The sequence below is a fragment of the Hemicordylus capensis genome, chromosome 1 (assembly GCF_027244095.1).
Source record: "Hemicordylus capensis ecotype Gifberg chromosome 1, rHemCap1.1.pri, whole genome shotgun sequence".
Lineage (NCBI taxonomy): Eukaryota > Metazoa > Chordata > Lepidosauria > Squamata > Cordylidae > Hemicordylus > Hemicordylus capensis.
The window spans coordinates 273832244-273858134 of NC_069657.1; the positions used below are offsets into that span (position 1 = coordinate 273832244).

The window sequence follows — 25891 nt, forward strand, 5'->3', positions numbered from 1 at the left end:
TGCAGAACACATGCCAACTATAAATCCTAACTCACTTTTTAAAATGTGAAATATTATTATGCACAATTTGAGGCTGCATGTTATAGCAGGAAAGATTATTACTGGCTTTAATTAGGAGGCACACTGATGGCCTGGGAATTTGGGTTTCATTTTAATGTGGAGCTTGGCCAACCTTCCAAGGTCCTAAGCTATAATAATAATAATAATTAAAAAAAAACAATAAAGGGGAAACAATGATGGAATGTCAGTGTTCTGCATTTGATGGCGAGTTATATGATTTATGGGTATTATAAGAGCATGTAAATGTTGAAAGGGACTTGCTATATCATAAGGAGCCATAAATCATTCATCCTGGAAACCGGAACAACCGCAAAGTCCAGGACCTCTTAGTCCCCCATTTTTATTGAAGCACTGACATCTTTTGGGCTCCTGTGTTCATGTTGTGAAATGTGGTGCAACTGGGTAAGTCACATCCTGGTCAATACTGGAGCCTGAGAAATATGAGGAGACTGTTGTTTCTGAAAACAGAAAAGTGCTGTAAAATTTTTATTCTCCTCAACAAAACAAACAAAAAATTCCAGTCCCCTGTAAAACATTACAGCTCAAATATTTTCATGAGTAGTTGGCATACCAGGTATGAAATTGTCAACCTTCACCCACATCTGTCGGTGCTTTCTTTTCTTTCCAAAGTAATGATTTGGGCATGCTAGCAAATGTTATAGCTGTATAACCCCCCCTCCCCCGTGAGGTACTTTAGCATTACCCTCTGTACTCTTAACAGGGAGGAAAACAAAGACATTGCAAAGGCATTATATGACTTCCTATTGTCATATAACTCTTGCAAAAACTAACATCTCCAGGCTTCAAATGTTGTGGCTGAACTGGAATACAATTTCTTCTTCTCTTCCTCTGCTCAGAAGCCCAGCTTGTATTCTAATGTGGCATTTTAAAACAATGCTTTTCATATTGTACAATTTGGAAAGGGGGAAAAGCAAGCCGATCGCAGCCGCTCTAGGCTATGCGGCTCGTTTGCCTCAGATGTTGAGTTGGATCCTAACTTACCACTGCAGCTGCAGAAGCGCCTTCCAAAAACAGAAGAGTTGCAGTCGTGCGAGGACTGTTTCCCCTGATAGAGTGTAATCGTCCTCCTGTTTATGGACAAAGCTTCAATGAATACAGCAGTAATTTGGGACCTAACCTATTGGGATGGATCCAAAAGGGCCCTTTTGCATGCTAGACTGACCTTTTGCTCACAACAAGGATGTTTCTTTTTTTACTTGGCGCTAGAATCTTGTATAGTAAAAGAAAAGCTAAACACAAAGATTCAGCTACTTGCACAAGCAGAAGCACAAGACACTTTTTATTATAGCACTGAGTGAAGTTTTGCACAAGAGGATTTATTTACACAGAGCAGCACTAGCACCTATTTCCCTTCTCACATTTACTTGGGTGCAACCCAGTGTTATATATTATTTAAAAATTGAAATTTAATTGAACGTGTTTGATTGATTGGTTGATATACAATTCTCTCCCAGATCTATCTCTAGGCTCAAAGAAAGCTTACAGCAGTTTTTTCCTAAATATTTATAGTTCTGTTCCCATGAGGCCACAATTTTAAAAAGAGTAATGATTTGGGAGATAATGAGGCTGTTCGCCTGTGCAGGGGAAACGGGGCGAAGGAAGCCCAGCCTGGTTTCCGCTGCATGAGAGAACCTCTTGGCTCCCGGCGGCACTGCAGCAGCAAGCCTGCCTCTGTAGAGCCCACCTCCAAAATGAGATTCAGGGAGCAAGCACTCCCTTAGCCTCATTTTTAGGATTGTCTGCCAGCCCCAGCTGCTTGCAGCCGGGGCTGGGGGACTGCAGGGTTCCCAGCTGCCCTTGGAGACATCCCCATAATGCACCACACACACTCGCACGGTGCATAATGGGAGATCTGGAGGGCGGGGCAATGCACCCCAGCTTCTGACCCTCTGCGCTGCCTAAGGGGGCAGCTGCACGTTTGGGAACATGATGTCCACGCCCAAACCAGCAGCCTGGATCATTTGCGAGGAGGTAAGCATTTCAAGGCTTCCTCCCCGCTACTCCTGTAGCCCTTTTTCACTGCTTGTGAGAAATGGCTCAAAGAATAGCAAATGATATAAAACTACCTTGATTAGCACCCCCATTTCGTTGTCTGGAATATGATATCTTCTTCATAGCACTCTTTGTCTGGAGCAACCATTCTTGTTCCAGACTAAGGATAACTGTGGATGTTACCCATTGCAAACATACTGGCTGGCATCCAGACCCACAAAGTGTGAGTGCTACATGAACATAGGAACATAGGGACCTGCCATATACTGAGTCAGACCATTGGTCTATCTAGCTCAGTATTGTCTTCACAGACTGGCAGCGGCTTCTCCAAGGTTGCAGGCAGGAATCTCTCTCAGCCCTATCTTGGAGATGCTGCCAGGGAGGGAACTTGAAACCTTCTGCTCTTCTCAGAGCGGCTTCATCCCCTGAGGGGAATATCTTGCAGTGCTCATCCCCATTCAGCCATAATACTAGCTGGGTGACCCTGGGCCTGTCACTTCTCTCTCAGCCTAGCCTACTTCACAAGGTTGTTGTGAAAGAGAAACTTAAGTATGTAGTACACCACTCTGGGCTCCTTGGAGGAAGAGTGGGATATAAATGTAATAATAACAACAACAACAACAATAATTCATATGCAACCAGGGCAGACCCTGCTTAGCTATGGGGACAAGTCATGTTTGCTACCACAAGATCAGCTCTCCTCTCCATGAGAAGCACCAGTGTTCCTGCTGAGTTCCCAACTAACGTGGCACCAGTACTCACATGTGCGACCCTTGGGGACATATTATCAGATGGCACATAGCACTCCGGGGGGTGGGGGTGGAGTTTGTCAAAATGCATCCCCCTGTGCAATTGCTGCTGTGGTATTAGTCAAACCTATTAGCAGCACTAGCACTTCCCATGAAGCATCCACACTTTGTTCATTTAGAGGTCAGCCAAAATTTATTCAGAAACCAAACAAAATAATGAAACAGAGATCCCACACCATAAATGGCCAGTCCAAAAAGCCATCTAGAGGACATTGCTGTGTGTATGCCATCACCTGCGGAATGCCTGTTTATTGAAGAGGTCCTGCAGAATGGGATGAACTCAGTCCAGGGTCTCACGGTGATGGAGTCTTTGATTCTTCCTCCAGAAGAGGTAGATAAATGTTAGCTCACAGCTCCTGGAAGACTCCTCCGCTCCAGCAGCACCACCTGCTTAAAAGTGTGGGAAAATCTGGTGAGATTGTGTCACAGATCTCCTGAATTCCATGTCAGGTCTCAGCTCCCAAACCTGTCTTGGATGCAAGTGCTCAGCCTTGGAACGTGTGACACTATAACATTTGGGAGTGTCTCTTCTTATTTTATTTATTTATTTATATTTCTATGCTGCCCCCAAGGGCAGTTAACAACAAGATAAAAACTATTCAATAAAAACATAAAAACAGAACAAATACAATCAAAAGGTTGAAAAGAGCAAAGGACACCTCCTTGGCCAAAACCCTAGATAGAAAGGGCAATCTTCACTTCCTTTTGCATAAAGCATAGCAGCTCCCCCAAAACAGCACACCTTGGGTGTTATAGACTCATGTGGTCCAAAGGCTGAGGTTCAAATTCCGATCCCGCTTCCCTAACAAAGGAGTCAAATCTCCCTGGGGACCTTGTTCCTCCCTACCCCACTCTGGCACTCTTCCTCCTGCACTGGTGTCCATCCCAAGTGAGTCCCTCAGCAGCACACACACCCCACCCCTGCCCGCTATGTGCAGAATGACTTTTCCTCCCCCTGAATTATCACAGGCAGCTCCACACATTGGGGTCAAGAATACACATCCTGCAAGTTAGCACACATGGCCTCTGGACAGACATAAACTCTGGACACACCTCCCTTTTGGCAATGGATTTCCAAGCACAGCCAGTGCTACCCTCCATTCTAAATTGGAGAAAAAAATCTGCTCACATCCTTCTGGTTTGATGTTCAGCAAGAACATTGATTTAGGTTCTGTGGAGTGAGTTCGTCTTGTTATGAGGCTCAGTGTGATACATGTGGCTGCTCCTGATTTACCTCCAGGAGAAAGGCCCTGCTGTAGAGCATTTTCACCAGAATGCCCTGATGTGATCTCTCCGATCTGAACATGAGTCATGCAAGAGAATGAAGTATGGAGGAGAAGCAGTTCTGGGATTAATTAGCTTTTCATTGAAAATCTGTCATTAAATATGCTGTTAAATGAAGTAATCAGGAACTTTGTGGTGAGAGTGGTTGAATAAAGAAGAATGTTGCTTATGTTTAATAAATACATTCTTGATTCTGGGGTGCCACAGATTCTACACGCTCCTCTGGGGTCCCCCTTTGAGTGAAACATCAATGGGTTTCTGCCGAGCATAGCGTGTGGCACACGCTCACTCAGTCCCAAGGCTGGATGCCTGCCATTTTCTTGGATGCACATTTTGTTCCAGGGACACACTGTATCTGGAAACGTCCATGTCACTTAGAGGAAACTCTTGATAATAGATGTGGCAACAGATTGCAAATGGCACCGAGTCTTACATAAGAAGCTTATTTGGAAATGGTTCCACCTATTGTTTCCTTTTGCTTTACTAACAAGCTGATTCTTTGCATTTCAACATGGCTTTTTCATTGTTTCTTGTTCTTTAGTTTTCCTCAGTAGCCTTGTTGTTAGCTATTTAGCTTCGGAGAGTAACAGTTGCTTCCTGGTGAGCTAGGCCTAGCCAGCACCAAGAATCAGCTGCATTGGGCAGCTACCAAGAGACCAGTGCCCTCAGAAGGGCCCACTGCTGATCCCGGAGATCATCTTTGTATCCATAGGTTTTGTGTGGTGGCAACAGAGCAATGGATCTCAGTTTGCCAAGCCCCTGTAACCTGAACTTAGCCCCGTTGGTGAGTAAGGTAGCATCCATTCAAGTCAATGAGGCTGTTCTCATGACCAGCCCTACCTGGGTAGGACGGTGCTAGCCCAGTCATGAGAAGTGCCGGTCATGAGAAGGGAATCCTCTCAACCCACCAGTTCTGAACCTGGGTAACCCAGATTTGCTGCCCATGAATCGCTACCCAGGACAAAAAGGCATCCGACCTTTTTGTTTTGGTCATCTGTGCCACTGCCACATTTTAAACTGTTCCCAGGAGCTGGTGGCCATGTTTATCATAAAGTTGTGTTGCAAGTTGGGTCATGGAGAGGAGAGCTGTTGCTGTATTGAGGGCTGCCTCCCTGCTGCTTGTGCAATGCATTGTGGGATACTGGAGGACCCAGCTCAGGTCCCCCCACCCCAGAGTGCACAGCAGCCTTATCGTGTGAGGGTTGGATAAATAAACCCAAAGAAAGGTTTGGGTCATCTGGAAGGCAGGGGGTATGAGCATGTCTCCCCCTCCAGCCTACTCCTATATGGTTGTGTGAAAGAGCCTAAGGTCTGAATAAAGCTATCAGTACAGCAAGATGAATGGACAGTTGCATGTACTTGTCCCTAAGGATATTCTTAAGTACCACACCATCACTGTTTGTAGGGCCTAAGTGTATAATCTTTAAACATATGACATCTGTTACCATTTTATGAATTGAAAGTTGCAGTTTTGTAATGGCCAATGCTTGATATGGAAATAAAATTGAACCTGACTTAAATATTTAAATCAGGGTGGGACACCCGGAGGCTCTCCAACACGTCCCATCATTTCCAGCCTCAATTTATTGCAGCTAGGTATGATGGGAGTTGTAGTCCAATAACAGCTGAAGAACCTCAAGTTGGTCACCCCTGATCTCAGTGTTTAAATACTTATATATGGATGTCATCCATGAGTTATGTTTCTTAATTATAAATTAATTATAAAAGTTATCATCTAAATGTATGTCTTTACAGAAAGATAGTTTAAAGCATAGTAACTGGAAGGATAATTGAATCTACTGCATTGAATTCCAAAGTAACTGGAAGCATAACTGAACACCAGCTTCAGCAGAGGGGAGGAGAAAAAGGAAGAAAGTGTATCATCTGCCATGCTGTGCTGGACGATGGTGAGTAGAGCTTGTGATAAGTACCAGCAGCTGACTCCCCTTTCTCCTGAGGCTCTCTCTGTTTCTCTCTATGGGAGCAACATGGCTGCAAGCCTCTGTTGGTGGCATTGCTGTAGCTCCCAGGAGGAGGGCCCAGAGCGCGGACTCAGCAGACTCTGCTGAGTCCTGCATCATTTCCTGGGCTGGCAGTATAAAGCAGCACATTGCCCTGGGAGGTGAGCTTGCCACCGGCGAGATCACCACCAAAGGGGCGGCTCCAAAGGGGGTTGCCCCCTTGGGATCCATGACTTTGCTTGCTGGGAGCAGTTTATGTGCCTTAGCTATCCATCACAGGCTTCTTCTCCTTCAAACAAGGGAGCATTCGGCCCTCCCTCAGCAATGCATTAATGATGTCAATTAGGCCGCCTCCAACAATTTCCCTACAAGATGAAAGCAACCAAGTTGGGCAAGGATCCAAAGAATAAGTGCTAGGCCGCACTGCCTCAAGCAGTTTGTCCGCATCCCCAGGAGTCACAGATTGAAACTGATCCAATCTAATACTGCAGATAGGACTGCTGGACACCTCCTTAATAGACTCTGCAAAAATTGTAGAGCCCAGGTCAGCCAAGATGCAGGATATTTTATCTGCAAAGAACCCACTAAAAGTGTAACAGCAGGATATAGTCACTGGAGGTAGATTCAAAGCAGAAGGAGCATAAATTAAGCTCCTCACAACCTGGGATAATTCTGCTGAATGCGAACCTGCAGTCGCAATGCGCACAGACCAGACGTATATGCCTTCAAATGGACTCTATGCTATGTCCTGTCAAATTCGAGCCAGGTTTTCCTACTCATTTGCCATGAGTTGGACTCCACGGCTGAAGCAGTGTCATTGGGAGAGGTGTCCAGAGTAACACCTGGTCCAGTTGTGCTGGAGGAGTTTCAATTATTGGTGCCCGAAGCTGTGGATGTTTAGTTGAGTTCAGCCAACCACATGCTTGTTTGACCCTTGTCCTCAGTGGTGCTCTTACCCCTGGACTTCCAGGCTGAAGTCCAGGGCCTCCACAGCCCCTGAGGCCCCCCAAATCCTCTTTAGTCTGTCCTGGGTGGTATGGTCGCCCGGCAAAACATGATGATTCTTAATTTGTGGGGAGTGGGGGGCTCCAAAGACCTTTAGGTCCAGGCTCCAAAATCACCTAGGTGCACCTCTGCTTGTCCTTCATGGCTTATTAAATGTAGTAAGGAGAGAATTTTTAGCTGGGCCTGTCAAGTTCTAAATGCCTCATTGAGAGAGGGAGTGGTCCCAGCTCCACTGAAGGAAGTGCTATTCAACCACTCCTTAAAAAAACAAAACACCCTAGTCTGGACACAGTGGATGTAAACAACTATAGGCCTGTGGCCAATATTCCTGAGCAAGGTGCATGAGCGCATATTGACTGATCAGCTCCAGACACTCTTGGAGGAAACGGATTATCTAGATCCATTTCAATCAGGTTTCAGGCCTGGCTTTAGAACAGAAACCGCTTTGGTTGCCCTGTGGAATGACCTGTGCAGAAAGTGAGAGGCTGACCAGGCAGCCTCACGAGCAGCCAAGACTGGGCTAGGGCAGCCCAGGCTTGGCTGCCCATGAGAACCGCTGAGACCTGCATGACTCCTGGTGGTGCCTTGGCGGCAAATCCGCCTAGGCAGCCCACCAGCTTGTTGAGGTTAAGGGTGCATGTCTGCCAATGGGATTGGGCCTTCTCTGTGGTTGCCCTGGGGCTTTGGAATGCACTGAAATAAGAGCATCTCCTTCTCTGTTTATTTTTAGGAGGACCCTGAAGACGCACCTGTTTTCCCAGGCTTTCAATTGAAATTGAAATGTTAATGTGTTTTTATTTATTGAGATTTGTATCTGTTTTTATGAATTTTAATTGTTTTATATTGTTTTTATATTATGTCTTAACATATACACCGCCTGGAGATTTTTATATCAGGCAGTATAGAAATTCAGTAAATAAATAGTGCCAAAATCACCCTGTTCAGGCAGTCTTTGGCCTGTCCTGGGCCTCACCCCATGGCGGCAGCCATTTTGGAGGCTGCCATGCATGCCCAATGGGGCTCTGCATGGTCTGGATCATGACCTGGTCATGCAGAGGCCCGTTGGGCATGCACGGCAGCCTCCAAAATGGCTGCCACCATGGGTGAGGCCCAGAATGGGCTGAAGACCACCTGAACAGGGTGATTTTGGCAGTAATTGAGGCTGGCAGGGGGAGGGGGAAGCTACGGAGACAGAGGCATATCTAGGGAAAATAGCGCCTAGGGCAAGCACTGAAATTGCGCCCCTATCCAAACAGGGATGATGGGACTTGTAGTCAACAATATCTGGAAATCCCTGTTAAAAAGAAACACTGTACCATCTAGACGTGGTTGTTGATCAAAACCTGAAAACATGAGCCATCTCTGTTAAAGACTTAGAACAACAGTCAGGAGTTATATGAGGATTCCAAGTGTCATTTTCTCTGTCTCATCTCATGCTTTTTAAAAAACATGACTTTGTCCTAGAGGATCACCTGCTCAAATAGCCACTAGCAAAATAGGGGAAGAAGAAGGTGGTGGGGCGGAAGGAGTCTATAAACCAATGAATGATTCCTGCCAGCCTTTGTCTTGTGATGACTGTTGGCTCATGATGGGGTATATGTGCATTCACCATTCTAGTGCTTACTTTGACACCAGGAGGGAGGAGGATACATGGGTTTGCCACACTAGACAGAGGAATTTGCAACAGGAGCAGACAGCCAAGTTCTGCCAGGGCCAAAACCAGCCCCAGACTAAGAAATCATTGTAATTTTCCCCTTCCTGTCAGAAGCAGTGTGCCATGCTTTTATTATTGACTCTAACTCTCAGATATCCCAGTCATGGATGGAAAATTCAGGGTCAATTTACAAGAGACACATTTTCTACATGGAAGTTTCTTCTGTGCTAGTGTTGTGCAGAAACCCATGTGTAGTGATCAATACATATGTATCTATTCTGCCAGGGACATAGCAAGGTTGGAATGGGCCCAGAGATGAGATTTAAAAATGGGCCCCCAACCCCTCAAAGTCCAGGGCCTCCACACACCCCAGGCCCCCAAGGATTTAAGTCTGATATTTCAAAATAAGTATGCTGCCTGGAAATACATTTCACTGAATGTACACATGCACACTTCACAATATATAGTGATATACATTGAGTACTATATATTTGTGCTACTTTTAATGCCTAGAACGCACTAGAAACACTAATTATTAAAATGGCCCCCTCGCTGCAGATTAGCAAAGGAGACTTTCAACCATGCAGGGTGAGCCTATGTATGTTTTCTCAGAATTCTGAACAAATTCAGTAAAGTTTGATTCCAGGAGGTTTTTCACACGAGGGTTTTAAAGCCTTTTAACACACATCTCCTCTGGAATGGAGGTGCTGCATTCACATGTTGGCCAGATTTACCCTGAAGTCCCTGCAAGTTATTGGAGAGCAGTTCACACACAAGAAAAATAAAATAAAATAAAAGCACAACACATGCTTCACAGTTCTCACTTAGACCTTCTGGGTTGCAAAACAACTTGAACATAAGTGCATTTATAAATGAATGAATGAATAAATGAAAAAATAAATATAATATTGTTCCAGAAGTTTTTGTAATTTTCTGCCATGAAACAAGCCAATTATATGCCTTTTTAGTCAGTTATTGTTTTTAAAGCCAGCAAATTTTCCAATCTGTTTTAAATTAAATATTCAGAGTCTCAGTCTCCCCCACACTCAGTCTCCCCCACACACCCCATATCAAAGCCCTATGGCAAGCAGATCCCTATATATGGCCGGGGGCAGGGAAGTTTGGTAACCACAAAAAGAAATTCCCATTCTACCTGGCAAAAGCTGTGCTGGATGATCTGGGCAGAGGGTCTTCTGCTGCAGAGAACTCTGCCTGCCTGCCTGCCTCCTTGCTTGCTTGGGGCCTGCCGAGTTCAGGCTTCAGGGAGGCCTGCCCAGAGGCCTCTTTGTAAGCCCTGCCCACCTGCCGATCAGCTGAGAGGCAGGGAGAGAAGAGCTCTGCAGTTTGCAGGCCGATCCTAGGCCAGAGGGCAAGGCAAGCAGGACGGCAAGTGGCTGAGGGACCCTGGAGCTGGGCAGATGTGCAGTGGGTTGAGGGGGCAGGCACTGGCATGGCACCCCCCCCTTCAGTGGCACCTAAGGCATGTGCCCTGCTGCCCCCCCAATTACGCCCATGTACGGAAACCTCCTGTGGCCTCAGAGAAGCCCCCAGGAGGGGGTGAGTACAATTTTTTAAAAAAACCAACAACTTCAAACCCCCCGAACAGGTCGAACAGGGGGGAGGGGGCATTCGGTTTGGCATTGAGCCATTGAACCAAAGCAGTTCGATGTCAAACAGGTTCGGTCCTGAACCTGTTCGCACATCCCTAATTGCTAGGTGGAGCCATTGCACAGGGCCATTGTAGTTGCACAGTGCATTGTGGGATTTCCAGGGGATGGGATGGCATGTCTCCATTCCCGAACCTCTGTGCTGCCTGCAGCAGCAGCAGCTCATCTGGGCATGTGATCCGCAAGCCCAGTAACACTTCTAGGAGTCTGCAGGAAAAGTAAGCTGCTGAAGCCTTCCCCACCTCCCACCTTCAATCCCGCTCATGGGACCATGAGAATGGGCTCAGAGACAGGGGAAGTGCAACCCTGTTCATTCTCTTGGATCTCTCAGCGGCTTTCGATACCATTGGCCATGATATTCTTTTGGATAGGCTGGCCAAGTTGGGTGTGGGAGGCACTGCTTGGGGATGGTTCCACTGCTACATTCAGGTCCTTTCCCAGAAGGTGGTGCTGAGGGATTACTGCTTAACCCCTGGCAGTTATGCTTTGGGGTTCTGCAGGGTTCCATTCTTTCCCCTATGCTGTTTAACATCTACATAAAACCGCTGGGAGAGGTCAGAGACAAAATTTAAATTTGTTTTTTTTTTAAACTTTGGCCTGAGGTGTCATCAGTATGCAGACAACACTCAGTTGTATCTCTCTTTTTTCATTAGATGCAGGTGAAGTGGTGACTGTCCTGAATCAGTGCCTGGAAGCAGTCATGGTCTGGATGAAACTGGAAAAGTTGAGACTCAATCCAGACAAGTCAGAAGTTCTGTTGGTCGGTGGTTCCTCTGCCCAGGTGAATGATGTTCAGCCTGTTCTAGATGGGGTTGCACTCCCCCTGCAGGGCCAGGTTCGCAGTCTGAGGGTGCTCATTGATCCAGCACTGTCTCTCGAGGCTCAAGTGGCCTCTGTGACTCGAAGCACCTTTTATCAGCTTCGGCTGATTCACCAACTGCGACTGTACCTGGATAGAGATAGCTTGGCCACAGTTATTCATGCTCTGGCAACCTCTCACTTAGATTACTGCAATGAGTTGTATGTGGGGCTGCCTTTGAAAATGGTCCGGAAACTGTAGCTGATACAAAATAGGGTTGTAAGATTATTAAATGGAACTGTGTGCTTCGATCATATCATGCCACTACTTTGTCAGCTGCACTGGCTCCCAGTCCATTTCTGGGCCCAATTCAGAGTGCTGGTTTTAACTTCTAAAGCAGTGTTTCTTAACCTTGGGCCCCCAGATGTTGTTGGACTACAACTCCCATCATCCCCAGATATGGCCTTTGTGGCTGAGGATGATGGGAGTTGTAGTCCAACAACATCTGGGGGTCCAAGGTTAAGAAACCCTTCTCTCAAGCCCTAAATGGCTTTGGACTGGGTTATTTGAGAGAGTGCCTTGCCGCATATGTCCTGACTCAGACCTTAAGATCTTCTTCGGAGGCCCTGCTCTGAGTGCCCCTGCCAAACAAGGTGAAGTGGGTGGCTACTAGGGAGAGGGCCTTGTCGATAGTAGCACCCCATTTATGGAATAGCCTCCCCAGTGAAGTTCACCTGACTTCATCACCTTTTAGTTCACTCTGGCCTTTTTAATTTTGATTTTTAAATTTGATTTTTAAAACCCATTTTTAAAAAATGTTTTTATATTGTTTTGTATTGTATTTTGTATTTTCCCCTTGTGTTGTGATTTCATTGTTATGTGTTTTTATTCGATGTTTTAATGCTATGTTGTGAACCGCCCAGAGAACAATTTGTTATGAGGTGGCTAGCAAATAAAGATGGTGTTGGTGATGATGATGATGATCTAGAGCAGGCCTGCTCAACTTAGGCCCCCCAGCTGTTTTTGGACTACAACTCCCATAATTCCCAGCCACTGTAGCCAATAGCCAGGGATTATGGGAGTTGTAGGCCAACATCTGCAGGAGGGCCAAAGTTGAGCAGGCCTGATCTAGAGCCTATTAAGGTGCATGAATTCGTGACAATTGATTAGTTAGTTCCAGGTAGCAGTCTGTGAGGAACATTTTTAACAGTTCATAACTTTGAATCAAAATAATTAGAAAATTATGCTCAAAAAGACATAAACAGCACCCATCTGATTCACCTTTTTGTTGCCACCTAATCACATGGGAGAGGGTGTGTGGTTCAGCCAAAGCACCCCTCAATGCTTTCATTAAATATTGTTTGTAATATTTAAATCACATGGCAAAGGGAAATTCGGACAACTATCCCCCATGCAGTTAGGCAGTACGGTGCTGAGTGGCAGGGGCGGGGGCTTGCATGCCCCTAGACTCCTCCCCCATGCAGTTAGGATGAGCCAGCAGACATGTGATTGAACTGACCCACATTGTTCTCCATACAATGGATTGGCATTTTGGCATCTTGACCTTAAATTCCCACCATTCCTTCTTAGAAATGGTTTTCTCGGTCACTGCACATCTGTTCAACCTTTTCTATCACTCTCTAGTGCTTAAGAAGAGCTCTGTAATTCCAGCTTGGGCTTGAAGTGGGGGAAATGTTAGGAGGTGAGAGCAAACACTCCTATTGGGTGTGGCATCTGAACCCACCCAAGTCTTGTTCCTGCCCCATTTATCCCGGGATTCTACCAACTTCTGTCACCAAGATTTGAAGCTGGATGGAAGAAAATAGAGTCGTAGTAACACGACATAGGAACTGAACTTGGACCGTTTCAGATGACAGTGGGGCTGGGAGCATGCATTCAATGGGAATCTCTGGTTCCTGGCATACTGACTTTCAGGCAGTCATGTGAACCTGCCCACTGAGTATGCCTCCTTTTCAGAGTCAATTATTCATGTTCTAAATTTTGAATTGCTGTTTAAATATTTTGATTGTGGCAATCTTTGAATGTGTTAAATTCTAACTGCTTAATAGTTGGTTTTATTCTGTTTTTATTGTGTTTCTTTGTGTAAACCGCCTAGAGCCTTTGGAGTCAGGCAGTATATAAATTTTTTCTCCAGCATATGGAGGTTCTTTATTTTCTGGGAGAGTAATAGAAACTAGAAAATGCAGCAACACAAACCTGGCTGAAAATAAATGAATAGGACAGGCACGAAGACAGAAATGGAGGGCAAGAGAACCAAGTCTATCCTAGCAGCAGAGTTAAAAGGCATTGCAGAATGAGGAGGAGTGAATTTTCCTCTCCTGTACTGTAGTAATGCTAGCAGAGAGAATTAAAGGCCTGCCAAAAGGGATATTGTAAAAAGCGAAAACCTCTAGATAGAAGAGTTATCTTTACTCAGAATAGGGCCTCTGTTTATATTTGAGAAGCTGATGCTTTCTTGAAGCTGGCAGTATCCTAGGAAAAAATAATTGAGAAGATAGGGAAGCACCATTTTCACCTCCTTCTATGTTTAGATCTCTTTATTTCAAATTAAACCTAGCATAGTTGTAGAATCTAACTTATTCCAACATCTGTAAATAGATTTGGCTTTTTCAGCCCACCATATTTTGTTTCAGCATTCTAATAATACATATTGTTTTCAACACTAAAGGCTGGGAAAGATCTCCAGCATTCCTAAAGACTACCGTGGGAGGACGAATGAAAACTAATGAAAATTTGTAACTAATGAAAATTGCCCCCACCCCGTTTTATGAACACTCCCCATAGGAAACTGCATATGATCCAAAATGTCCCACAATGAAGAAAAAGGTCTTGAATGCTTTTTTCAGGCTGTCATCCTATGCACATGTACTTGGGAGTAACATGTACATGTGTACTTCTTCTGCCCCATTGAACACAATTGGATTTACTTCTGAGTAAGCATAGGATTCCATGTTTAAAAACAGAAAAACGTTAGCAGCACTGTTTGCATTTAACTTTTCCATTTAAAAAAAAATTCCCAGGAATCTTAATATATAAAACACTTAAGCCCAGAGAGGAAAGTTGTATCCTGTGCATATGTTTCCCTGGGCTCAAAATCCCAGTCCAGGACTCAAAGCTGTGCACATAATAGCCCTAATCAGATGTTCTTCAATAGTGTAAATTGTCTGTCCTTGGGAGGGTGGATGACTAAATCCAGCCCTGATCCACTCTCTTTGAATCCCATTGAACAGATAATCTGCACTACTGAGAATCCAATACTTGGATGAGATTGCTGCATCCCTGCAGCATTCCATGTATACTATGACAAATCTATGGCCAAAGGTTTATTTGGTGTACAGGTATGGCTCAGAAGAGTGGATTCTAAACTGAAATGGTTCTCTCAGATCTTCTGTGTGAGGGTAGTGTTTGGGGCTCCTAAATGTATTTCCTCCGTGGCTCTTGGGACTGAAGCTGGTTCTGTTTCAAGTGAGGGTAGCGCTTGGTCTTTAGCTGAATCCTATGGGCTGTGTTTATTTATTCCTTGAAGATACTGGAAATACAGTCTAATTTATGAGAGCAGAGTTCTATGTAAGTCTCTTGAGGAAATTTCTGGAAAGTAAACATGGTTTTAATTGTCTGTTCATGCCTTATGTTCTTTTTGGGAACAGTAATAAAGCCAAATATCTTTTGCTTCAACAACTGTAGATGTTGACCATCAAAGATCTTGGGTTGCTGCTAGGGGGATTTGCTTCCCACTTCACCTATCATAGACTCACAGGGGGTTGCTTCTGACTACTTACGATCTATCTATCTATCTATCTATCTATCTAGCTTTTACATTTGTATCCTGCTCTTCCACAGCAGAGCCTTGTACATGGTTTTGTTCATCCTCACAACAACCCTGTGAGGTAGGTTAGGCTGAGAGATATGTGACTGGCCCAGAGTCACCCCGTGAGTTTCAAGGATGAATGGGGGATGGTGGTTAGAATTCAGGTCTCCCCAGTCCTAGTCCAGTACTCTATCACCACTACACTACACTGGCTATATATCCTCAAATATAGGAAGGCGTTTTCACTGCTTTACATTAGCGGCCCTCCTGGATGGAAGATTTAATGGCACACCATGTGAAGAATGTCTGTGTCCCTGTGGAAGTGGAGAAATTGAAACTGTTGCCCGTGTATTACTCCTATGCAGTTTTTATAGGGACTTACAAGCTAGGTTTGTTACTTCTTTAATTACTCCCTTTCCTGGGAGAACTATGGGATAGATTTACCATTTAAATATTGGATTCTAGTCCATATGTAATTGAGTCAATGGCTAAGTTTGTACATTCACCCATTAGAACTCTTAACTTTTTAAAATTTAGCTTTGGTTTTATTTCAACTTTTTGGATATTTGTTTTAACTTTTCTGTTTATGCTGCAATTTTGAAGGTCTGTTGACTGTTAATAAAGGAGGACGCATATTATTTTTGAATTTGTGGAAATTGACACACAATACTTCTTGCTTGTACACATTCCTCCTTGTTGGATTAGGCTTTCTGTTCCTCCTACTTTGGAAATTTTAGTATAAAACTGACTGTCTGTGTGTCTGTCTATCAACCAACCTGTTTTCTCTCTCTTTTGAATCCATAGATGATTCATGCCTTCTCAGTGTCTCTAAAAGCTAAGCTGAGACACTGAATGTGAAAAGTACTAACCATTAAGAGATTCTTTTTAAGCACATTCAGAACGGCTTTCCTGCACTACTGAACTCTGATTTTCTCCCCGCAAGAGACTCTGGCCTTCATATGTATGGAAGAGTTTCTCTTTTCATGAAAGGCACCTGAGGCTTTCAATCACTGTGGACTTCTTGCCTTTCTCTTGGGTCTTTTTCTTTGATATACTACCCTGAGGCAAATTCTTTCATAATATAATGGGCATGTTAACACAAAATAAAGCCAAGTAGCCCACCAGCAGCCTAGCTATGGAAACAGTCCCACAGGTTGTCCGAGAGCTGGCCCAGAAGCAGGTATATCAGATGCTGCCAGAAGCATGTGCCAACTCTCATTTTCCAACTGCTAGAAATTTTCATTCCAGAGCTCACATGTGTATGCAGCAGCTGCCAAACATGTCCTATAAGTGAGGCCAGAAGCAGAGTCAATGGAGGAAGAAGAAACCCAAATGGAGGCCGTCTGCATCCCACATTGCATTAAAATCCTCATGGGGTGGCCAGATCAATGACATCATCCTTCATTATTAATGGCTCCATATTTGTTTATTTCAGCACTCTGTGCCACCAGCCATCTATTTCAGCGCACTGCACTGAAAAGGATTGAAATAACAGCCATTTTACCCAGAGAAAATTAATGTTGTGCCTATGCACAACACAAACTGCTGAAAAGCAGTGGGGTCTCTTGATACCGGCTTCTTGAACAGCAAGCTGTGTAATTAATTACAGAGAAGAGGCAGAGGTGGAAAAGTCAGTTTCTACATATAAACTCTTTGAAATGGCAGAGATGGGAAATTGGTTCAGGCTTTAAGTCTCATTTTAAAATAAATCAGACGTAAAGCCTGATCCTGTGTGTGATGTGTGTATACTTGGGAGTAAGTGCAACTCTCACCTCATTAGGACATTCTGAATACAAAGGCTGTACTTGAGTACAAAGGCTGTAAAGGTGATTAGGAGGTGCTTTCGTGACTGGGAGGCTGCAACACACACATCTCCCAATCACGGAAGTGCCCTCCATCGTGCTTATAGTCTTTGCCTCTTCAGATGAAGGCTGTAGGCATGACTGACCCGCTCAGCAGGGCAGAGTGGTTGACACGCTGGGCGGAACTTCCACTCAGTTTTGGAGGTTGAACTGGAGTACAGCCTCCTGTCAGAACATCTGAGTGAGGTTTATATTTCACTGGGCCTCACTTGCAGGTAAGTTCATAGGCCTACAGACTAAGGGGCAATTCACATTACCCCGCACACATACGGTTGGTCAGGTGGGTGGCGGGGGGGGGGAGGCAGCATCAACCTACCTTCCCCCAGACAACTGCTCCGAGCCCCAGCGGTGTGCAAGCCACATGCCCACATGCCCAGCACTGCTCCCGGCAGCATGAGTAACCAGAAGTAGGGACTTGTCCCAGCCGCCGCAAATCTGGCAGTGCACTCAGGGGCGGATTACGCTCTTTGACGTTCGTAGGCGGCCAAAGATTTGCTGTCCCAGCGGCAAGGGAGGAAGGAGCAGGGGGAGTTCAATTTTTTTTAAAACTTTAAAACTGCCACCGCACTTCAGCATGGTGGTGTGGTAGCAGAGAGGGTGGCGATACCCCTCCTAACCCAAGCCCGCCTACCTCCTAAAAGATAGCTATCTCCAGATTTTGGGCCTTTCTGTGCACATGTGCAGAAGGTGTTTTAAAGTTAAAAAATAGATTTGAACTGCCCCCGTCCCCTTTAAAGTGTTTTTTCCCCACAAAATCCCACAAAACCAAAATTTGCCTCTGGGGGAATTTTGCCACCATAGGCAGTTGCCTCTACTGCCTCTCCTTTAATCCACCAGTGAGTGCACTGTGTGCCGAGCTCAGTGCACTGGGGGAATCCCCCAGAGAACGATGCTCTAGGCAGACACCCATCTCTGTGTCGGTGCGAGCATCCTACATTGCATTAAAATCCTCATGGGGCAGCCAGATCAATGACACCATCCTTAGTTATTAATGACTCCATATTTGTTTATTTCAGCACTCTGTGCCACCAGCCACCAACAAGCAGCTTGCGCTGACACATGATCCTGTGAGGCAGGTTAAAGGTGTGTTTCCACCCTTAACCTTGGCTAAGAGCTGGACTTCGATGCTGGGTTTAGCACTGCAGCACTGCCCGGATCCACATGGAACCCAGCTGTTCTCATGGGCAGCCAAGCCCAGCCTGGGCTTGGCTGTTCATAAGAACAGCCTCTAAGATTATGTTCAGGCAAAGTACTCTAGCTTAACTTTATTGTCTAAATCAAGTAATATGAGTGGATATTTGCTGTGTCAATAATATCTCTATTGGTTTTATTGAATAGTCATTCATCCATGGGGCTGAGGGATGTTCTATGTTTTGTCTCTTCAGTATTCTTTAGTTCCAGTATTTCATTGTATGCTTTTATGTATATTTAGAACTTCTCTCTAGGTTCTTCTTTAGAAGTCTGCACTCCCTGATATGCTGAACTATGTGTAAGGTTGATGAGACACCCAACTGAGTTTTTAGCATATTTCAGGAAACTATTCATTTCTCCTGATACTATGTATGGTTCTTACAGGCCGCACATGCTTCATGCATGTATGTTTTTTTCCTAGAGCCAAGCTGAAAGCTTCCTTTTGACAACTTTTGACTTTTCTTTTGACAACCAGGGGGTCAAGCTAAACCTTTGTATGATTGCTTACAATTGCTTGCCTTTTCTAGTGTTGCTCCGGAACTCCAGAACACGCTTCCTAATGAAATTAGAGTTTCCCCTTCTCTAAGTGTTTTTAAGAAGGACCTGAAAACATACCTGTTTAGCCAGGCTTTGGGTTTATAGTTTTAAAGCTATAAGCATTAAAGCTTATACTGTAATTTTAAAGCTAAAGTTTTATTTGTATTTTTAAAATTGTTTTAATTGTTTCTATGTTTTAATGGTTTTTAGATTGTGAAACCCCCAGGGACGTTTTTGTTTGGGGCAGTATAAAAATGTAAGAAATGTAATATAAAAAAGAAAGAAAGAAAGAAAGAAAGAAAGACAGAAAGAAAGAAAGAGAGAGAGAGATTGGTTGTAGTGGTGGTGGTGGTGGTGGTGGTAGCGGCAATTTTTGTAGATTCTTTTGAACTTTTCTGTTTTCTTTTAAGTAATGGCCTGGAAAAGTGCAGCATCTAAGGAATTCTGGAGGGAAAGAGAGCTGTCAGCTTCTAAGAGGCAGTCAGCTACCACCACTACCACAGGTGGTGGAAAACAAATAGTGGTAGGTTGGTTTTAGACCACCAAATAGACATCCTGACTAACAAAGCGCACAGGTAATTAGGGACTGTGGGGACACAACTAGGCCTTGCAAGCAATTCCTCTAGTCCCTCTACACACTAACTGTTGCACAAGTGGGACATTTCATCCACTTGCACAACAGCATACATGCAGGGAGGTTACACACAAGCCCCCGTTGCATCCCTGCAGTGCCTCATTAGCCATGTGCTTCATTAGCATGGTAGCCAGTTTACATAAGAAAACATTTAAAAGAAGGAAAATGAACCACCAACACTGTCATCACCATGGGTAAGCAAGCTTCCCAAACCTTATATCTCTCCCACCCCAAAAGGTGGCAGAACCCCCCCCCCCGGGGCCCCTGTCAATTTGTTGCCTGCCTCCGCCTTATTTTTATTCCTAAACAGAACATCAGTCTATGTGGAGGATTGTGTTCAACTTCTATATAGACTGCTTTAGGTCCGGGGTTCTCAACCTTGGGTCCCCAGATGTTGATGGACTTCAACTCCCATAATCCCCAGCCAAAGGCCATTGGGGCTGGAGGTTATGGGAGTCGAAGTCCAGTAACATCTGGGGACCCAAGGTTGAGAATCCCTGCTTTAGGTGGTGAACTCACTTGTATGTATCTTGCTGTGTGCATACATGCTATGATATTACAATTGGCCATGGTATCCCAGCATGTGTACACTTAACCTAAAGGCAATATAATATTTGTGTGGGACTGTGTTATCTGGACAGCAATAATACTTTGGGGATCTGTGCTGCATAAAGGAATCCCAGCTGGCCCCCTCTCCCTCCTTCCCTTCCTTGAGGTGATAGCTTTGCTCACCGTTTGGTGGAGAAAAGTGGGACCAATGAGTTTGAAGGGCCTAGGGTGGTGGATGGTTTAGTTGCTCAAGGTACATTTCTTGCAGCATGCTAGCATGGTCCAGCAGCACACCTTTGGGAATCCAGGGGTTAGTGGCACTAAGGATCACGGCAACATCTGTCACCATAAATGCCTTCCTCAAATTCTGTGTGTTTTCTGTCTCAGTCATAATATTTCATTCAACTCTAACCATTTGTTAAGCACACATCCTGAAAGCAAATAACTTTTTAATGTAAATACATTTTTGAAGCATTGTTCCATCTGTTGAAAATGTGCAGTAGTAGTTTCGACCCTTGTCTAAACCAGGCAAGCTACTTTCAGGCAAATTTGGGAGGTAAATGAACTGTCTGGCTGCTTTTCTTGGCAACCTCTCTTATTAGTGGGAGGTGGCAGTAAAGAGAACATGAGGAAGACTGAAAGTGTTTACTTAAAACTTTAGCCAAATGGCTAGGGAGAGTTAAGATAAATCATAACTGTCAATGATGACAACTTTAGACTGCTACTAGTTCACTCCTGTTTATGCACTTTTTAAAAGTTGCACTTTGGAGAGGGGGAGGGAATTCAAATGAGAAACAGGCTGCCTTTTTATTGACAGATGCCATCAGATGTTTCAGTACAAATAGTTTGGACTCCGTTCGAACAGCGACATGGAAGATTTGCAGAAAGAAGGCTGTAAAGCTTCACACAACACTTGAGAGATAATATTTTTAAGAGTGGCTCCAAAATATGCATCTCTGACTCATATTTCCCCAAAGAATAAAGTCCATAGATCAGTGCAGACTTATTATGCTCTCTCTCTCTTTCACACACACACAAACAGGCCAAAAACGTTCTAGCAATTGGCCATCTGGGATTGCTGAGCAGAGTCCATACCCCCCTCCTTCTTTTCCCACTCTTGACTTGTTCACCTTAAAAATAAAACAAAAAACTGGGGATTTAACATTATAATTTAACTTATTTAAAACCAGTAGCCTCGTGCTTTACCACAAGTCCTCTGTGGGTGGCTAACAACAATCAGAGGAAAACTAGAGACATAAATAATCACAATATTAAACAAACAAACAAACAAACAAAAATATCGGTCAGATAAAACACTGGCTAATTATCAGCAATTAAGAATTTTTTGGAAGAGGAAGGTTTTCACTGCCTTAAGCACAAAGGGAAGAGGCTTGAGCCTAAGATCTCATGGTTTCATATTAAAAAGAACATAACATTTTATATGTGAAGGCTGCAAGTTATGCTGGGTTGCAACCATTTTAAATTCAAAGGACTTTAAGAAATCAAGCTGTCTGATACTTAATGTTCTTTGTGAGTAATCAGAAAACTTGCTGCCAGCCCATGGCATTTGCCTGACTGAAGTGGGGTGACAATGAACATTCCCCTCCACTTTTAGGGATGTGAAAATAGGTTTGAATTCAAACTGATTCAAATTTGAACCAGTTTGGTTCAAAGGTTCAAACTCAAACCAAACAGGGCATTGAATTGGCAGTGCCGGTCCGAGGTTGAACCAAACAGAGCCTGGTTCTATTCAAACCAGTTCGAACTGGTTTGAAGGGTCGAGCCTCCAAAACTGGGTTGGGGTGGTAGGTACCACCTATGGGAAAATGCAAAAAATGTAAAAGTCTTTTTTTAAAAAACCCATTAAATATCACAATGTCCGATTGCTTAGGAGTTTGGTGGGTGGTAGGCACCCCTGGGTGCCTACCACCCACCCTGGATTTGTGTCCCTAGGTGCTAATCACAGGGAATAATGGGCCAGTTTGAGTCCCCATTATACCCTATGGGGAAAATGCAAAAAATTGAAAAATCTCCCCCCCCCCAAAAACATTAAAAATCGCAGCAGTGTCTGATTGTTTGGGATAAGGGTAGTAGTTGGCACCCTGGTTTTGTTCTCTTGGGTGCTCTGCATAGGTATTGATGGTCCAGTTTGAGTCCCCATTTTTCCCTATGGGGAAAATGCAAAAAATGTAAACACCTTAAAAATAACTTTAAAAATTGCAGGAGTGTCCAATTACTTTGATGTTCAGTGGGTGGTAGGCACCCCTTGGTGCCTACCACCCACCCCAGTTTGGTGCCCCTAGGTGCTATGCATAGGGAATAATGGGCCAGTTTGAATCCCCATTATAACCTCTTAGAACGGGTTTGAGTTGGGTTCAAATTTGAACTGAACCAGGGCAAGTGGGGGCGAGTTTTGAGCAAAACCAAAACCCAACTTAACCACCATGGTTTGAATTCAAACCAAACAGACTAAGCCAGTTTTGTGCACACCTCTATCCACTTTCTCTTTTTCCTCCTATTGAAATAACTTACCCATTATTTTCATGGGTTCAGCTCAGGGAATATCCTGAGCATTGGGCAAAGGAGCCCAAAGCATGGTCTAAGGGACATACAATGCAACCATCTTGCTAAAGCTAAGCAGGTCTTCATGTGGTCAGTGTCTGGATGGGAGACCTATATATGCCATATATGCTCAGTGGTAGAACATCTAGTTTGCATGCAGAAGATCCTAGGTTCAAACCCCAGCATTTCCAGGTAGGGCTAGGAAAGATTCCTCGTGGGGATTTGGCCTTAGCCACCATGCTGTCATGGATTAAAGAATTGGAGGAACAAAAGGCAGCACCTCCTACTGGGGATGAGCAATACGGTTATGGAGCCAGAAAAAATCCAGATCTCATTTAATTAAAGAGATGGCATTACACTTGGCTACTTTGGAGGATCCTGAAGGGAACGAGAATCCAATTCGTCCACAGAATGACCCTGTTGAGATTCCACAGCTGAATGCACCGAATGAGGACATGGGGCCTGCTGGTAAGTATGGACCATGGGGCAATTGTGTACTTTGGTGGGGTCATTCAAGGTGTGTGTGTGGGGGGTTGGGGTTACAGAGGTTACACTCCTGGGTATTGGTCTGTTGCAGTGCCACTGGCTATTAAACCCACTTCCACAGCAACACCTGCTGGGGTGGCTTTGGCACCTGGGCCTGAAAAGAAGAAACAGCTTATTCCATGGGAGGTCAGGTGGCAGGATGCTGATTAGGGTAGTTCCTGACAGGGAGTGGTGGAAGCGCTATCACCCACTGGTTCTGAGCATTTCAATCAGGATACTGTGCAGTCAGTGCCCAGGATACCTCCCCTTATGGAGAGGGCGATCATTTACTCACGGCCACCAAGGAGCGGATTCGATGTAACAAATACATTGGCTTTTTTTTCCAGGAGCACGAGTACAAGGATACTGATAAGACTGTGTGTAAGGAGGATGAGACTATTAAGAAGAAACCTGTTGATTGCAATTGGTCTAACTGGTTGGTGGGTTATATGATTTATATGGGCATGGTACTTCAGAAGCAACATTGCCAGGCGGCATCCATGGTTAAGTACCTGGACATCATCTTTCATGCATTCTCAGAATTTAGCGGCCCCGCATTGGCCCATTATGATGAATCTTTCCATATGCATTTTGCCTTAAACCCCACCCTCCCATGGGCTCAACACCACCCACAGATATGGCTGCATATATCTGTCTAGACCTGTGCAGGGGGAGTATTCGGACAGTGGTCTCTTGCTCACAAAGTCACTGGCACAGTCACCCTGTGGGGCTGGCTCCGGCCAGAGGATTCAACCCTGTTTGCTCTGTTGGGAATATGGTTCATCTGGGGCTTGCTCCAGGAGGCAATGTCACTTTTTTCAAGCTTGCACAGTCTGCGGAGGACCTAATCCTTCCAGTTCTTGCAACAGAGGTGGGGAGGCAGAGGAGGAGGAGCAACCCTCTATGAAGCCTGAAGTAATCAGACAGCTGGATCAGTGGGAAAAGGGCCCTAGTCAAGTTAAATTGGGAGTGTTACTTTCCCTGTTGGCAGGCTACCCCTGCCAACAGGGGTTGCATGTTATTTAGTGGACAGCTTTCTAATGTATTAGGGCAGATGCATGTTATTTAGTGGACAACTTCCTTCCTTCCTTCCTTCCTTCCTTCCTTCCTTCCTTCCTTCCTTCCTTCCTTCCTTCCTTCCTTATTTATTTATTTATTAGGATTCTGTTTGAGGGTGTTCATTCTTCCTTTGTTGCTGGTAATCTTAAATCTGTTTGGGGTCTGGAACACATAGTATAGGCAAAGATAGGGAAGGAGGTCTTGGAAGGCAGGGCTATAGGTTATAGGTCTGCTTGAGGAACCCTCCCCACCACAACTACATTGCAGGTCTCTCTGCTCGGAGTGGTGCCCAAGAAGGCACCTGGGGAGTTCAGATTAATTTATCATCTCTCTTCTCCTCGGTGTGATTCAGAATGACACCATCCTGCAGGAGATTTGCTCTGTTAAATACACTTCGTTTGATGCTGCTGTTGGGATGGTCTTGGGGCTGGAGCTCTTATTCGCAAGTATGATATTAAGTCAGTGTTTTGCCTGCTCCCAGTCCATCCAGCAGACTTTGAGTTGATGGGTTTCCAATTTGAGGGTTGGTTTTACATGGACTGGGCTGTCCCATGGGATGATCTATCTCCTGTTCGGCCTTTGAGCATTTTAGCACATTTTTAGAATGGGGTGGGTGTGTGTGTGTGTGTGTGTGTGTGTGTGTGTGTGTGAGAGAGAGAGAGAGAGAGAGAGAGAGAGAGAGAGAGAGAGAGAGAGAGAGAGAGAGAGAGCACTCAGGTTCCACTTGTGTGACTCATTTTTTGGATGACCTTCTTTTCCCAGGACTTGTTGCGTCACTGCTTTCTGGCTGCTTGATGGCGGCTTTTGGCGCGATTGCTGGTGAGCTGGGTGTGCCTCTGAAGCATGAACAGATGGAAGGACCATCTAAAGTGTTGTCCTTCCTTGATATCAAACTGGATTCAGGACTAGATTGATTGCTGGCTGCAAAGGTGCAGGACCTCATCTCTCACTTGCAGGGCTTTTTAGTTTCTTGAAAGGCTACCCTGCGTGACTTTTAGTCCCTGATCGGTCACCTTAATTTTTATTCTTTATTTTATTTTATTTATTTTTATTTATCAGATTTGTACACTGCCCCAAACTTTATTCTCTGGGTGGTTATCCTAACAAGGCAATGCATAATGCTCTCTCAGATGATAAAGGTTCAGATCTTGTTAAATGATCTGACCTTGTGTCAGGCACAACATCAACAACAGTAATACACTATGGTCTACTTTTCACACTGAGAAAGTAAAATTTTGGCCGGATAGTGCAACACAAGCCTTACGCCTAACAAAATAGAGATTATGATGGTGTAGACAGAAATAATACAATCTTTTACTGAGATCAAATTTTAATCAATTTGTTTACACTGAAATTTTGAAGCTGAATTGCTTCAGAACAGTCTTTATGCATGATTCTGACATATGCATTTATGTATGATTCTGATGGGTGGTTGCACCAGGGAGGGATTTTTTGCAGCATTTTTATGTGATGCAATAAAGGGTGTTTGATTGCCTCACCAGCGCATCTGGGTCATGAAGAATATTAGAGAAGACTTGTGGATTTGGCGTGCTTTCTTGCAAGGTTTAGATGGTGTTTCCTTTAGGAGAGCAGAATTGTTGCTGGAGGCAAAAATGCAGGTGCACTCTGACGCATCTGGGGCTATGGGCTTTGGGCTGTTTTTCAGAGGCTGTTGGTGCACTGCATGTTGGCCTGATGTTTGGAGGGCTTTAGGTGTGATGCATGACTTGACCTTTCTTGAGGTTTTTCCCTATCGTGGTCACAGTACACATCTGGACAGCTGAGTTTACCAACAAAACTGTTCACTTCTGGTGTGACAATGCAGCCACGGTTCAGATCATTAATTCCCGTACGTGCCATAGTGTACACATCATGCACCTGGTCCAACAGT

At 44.6% G+C, this 25891-nt stretch overlaps 2 long non-coding RNA genes across 4 annotated transcripts in view; one reads left to right on the forward strand and one right to left on the reverse strand.

Annotated features, from left to right (window-relative positions):
• Positions 1-611: 611 nt before the first annotated feature.
• The window catches only part of LOC128339939 (uncharacterized), an 84118-nt gene continuing 58838 nt past the window's right edge, over positions 612-25891 (reverse strand). Inside the window, exons 4-5 of one of the 2 annotated variants that reach the window (XR_008313346.1) lie at positions 3116-3269; positions 612-1148 (exon numbers count right to left, since the gene is read on the reverse strand). This is a non-coding gene — a long non-coding RNA (uncharacterized LOC128339939). Of the gene's footprint in view, positions 1149-3007; positions 3270-25891 lie in introns of those variants that run through there. The other variant, XR_008313345.1, reaches the window with a different exon arrangement.
• Positions 5941-20804, forward strand: LOC128339940 (uncharacterized). Of its 2 annotated transcripts, none has more exons than XR_008313347.1 (3): positions 5941-6073; positions 11107-11234; positions 12897-13733. It is a non-coding gene; the product is annotated as an uncharacterized LOC128339940 (long non-coding RNA). The 2 variants fall into 2 exon arrangements; XR_008313348.1 differs by lacking the exons at positions 5941-6073; positions 12897-13733 and adding exons at positions 10117-10343; positions 20672-20804.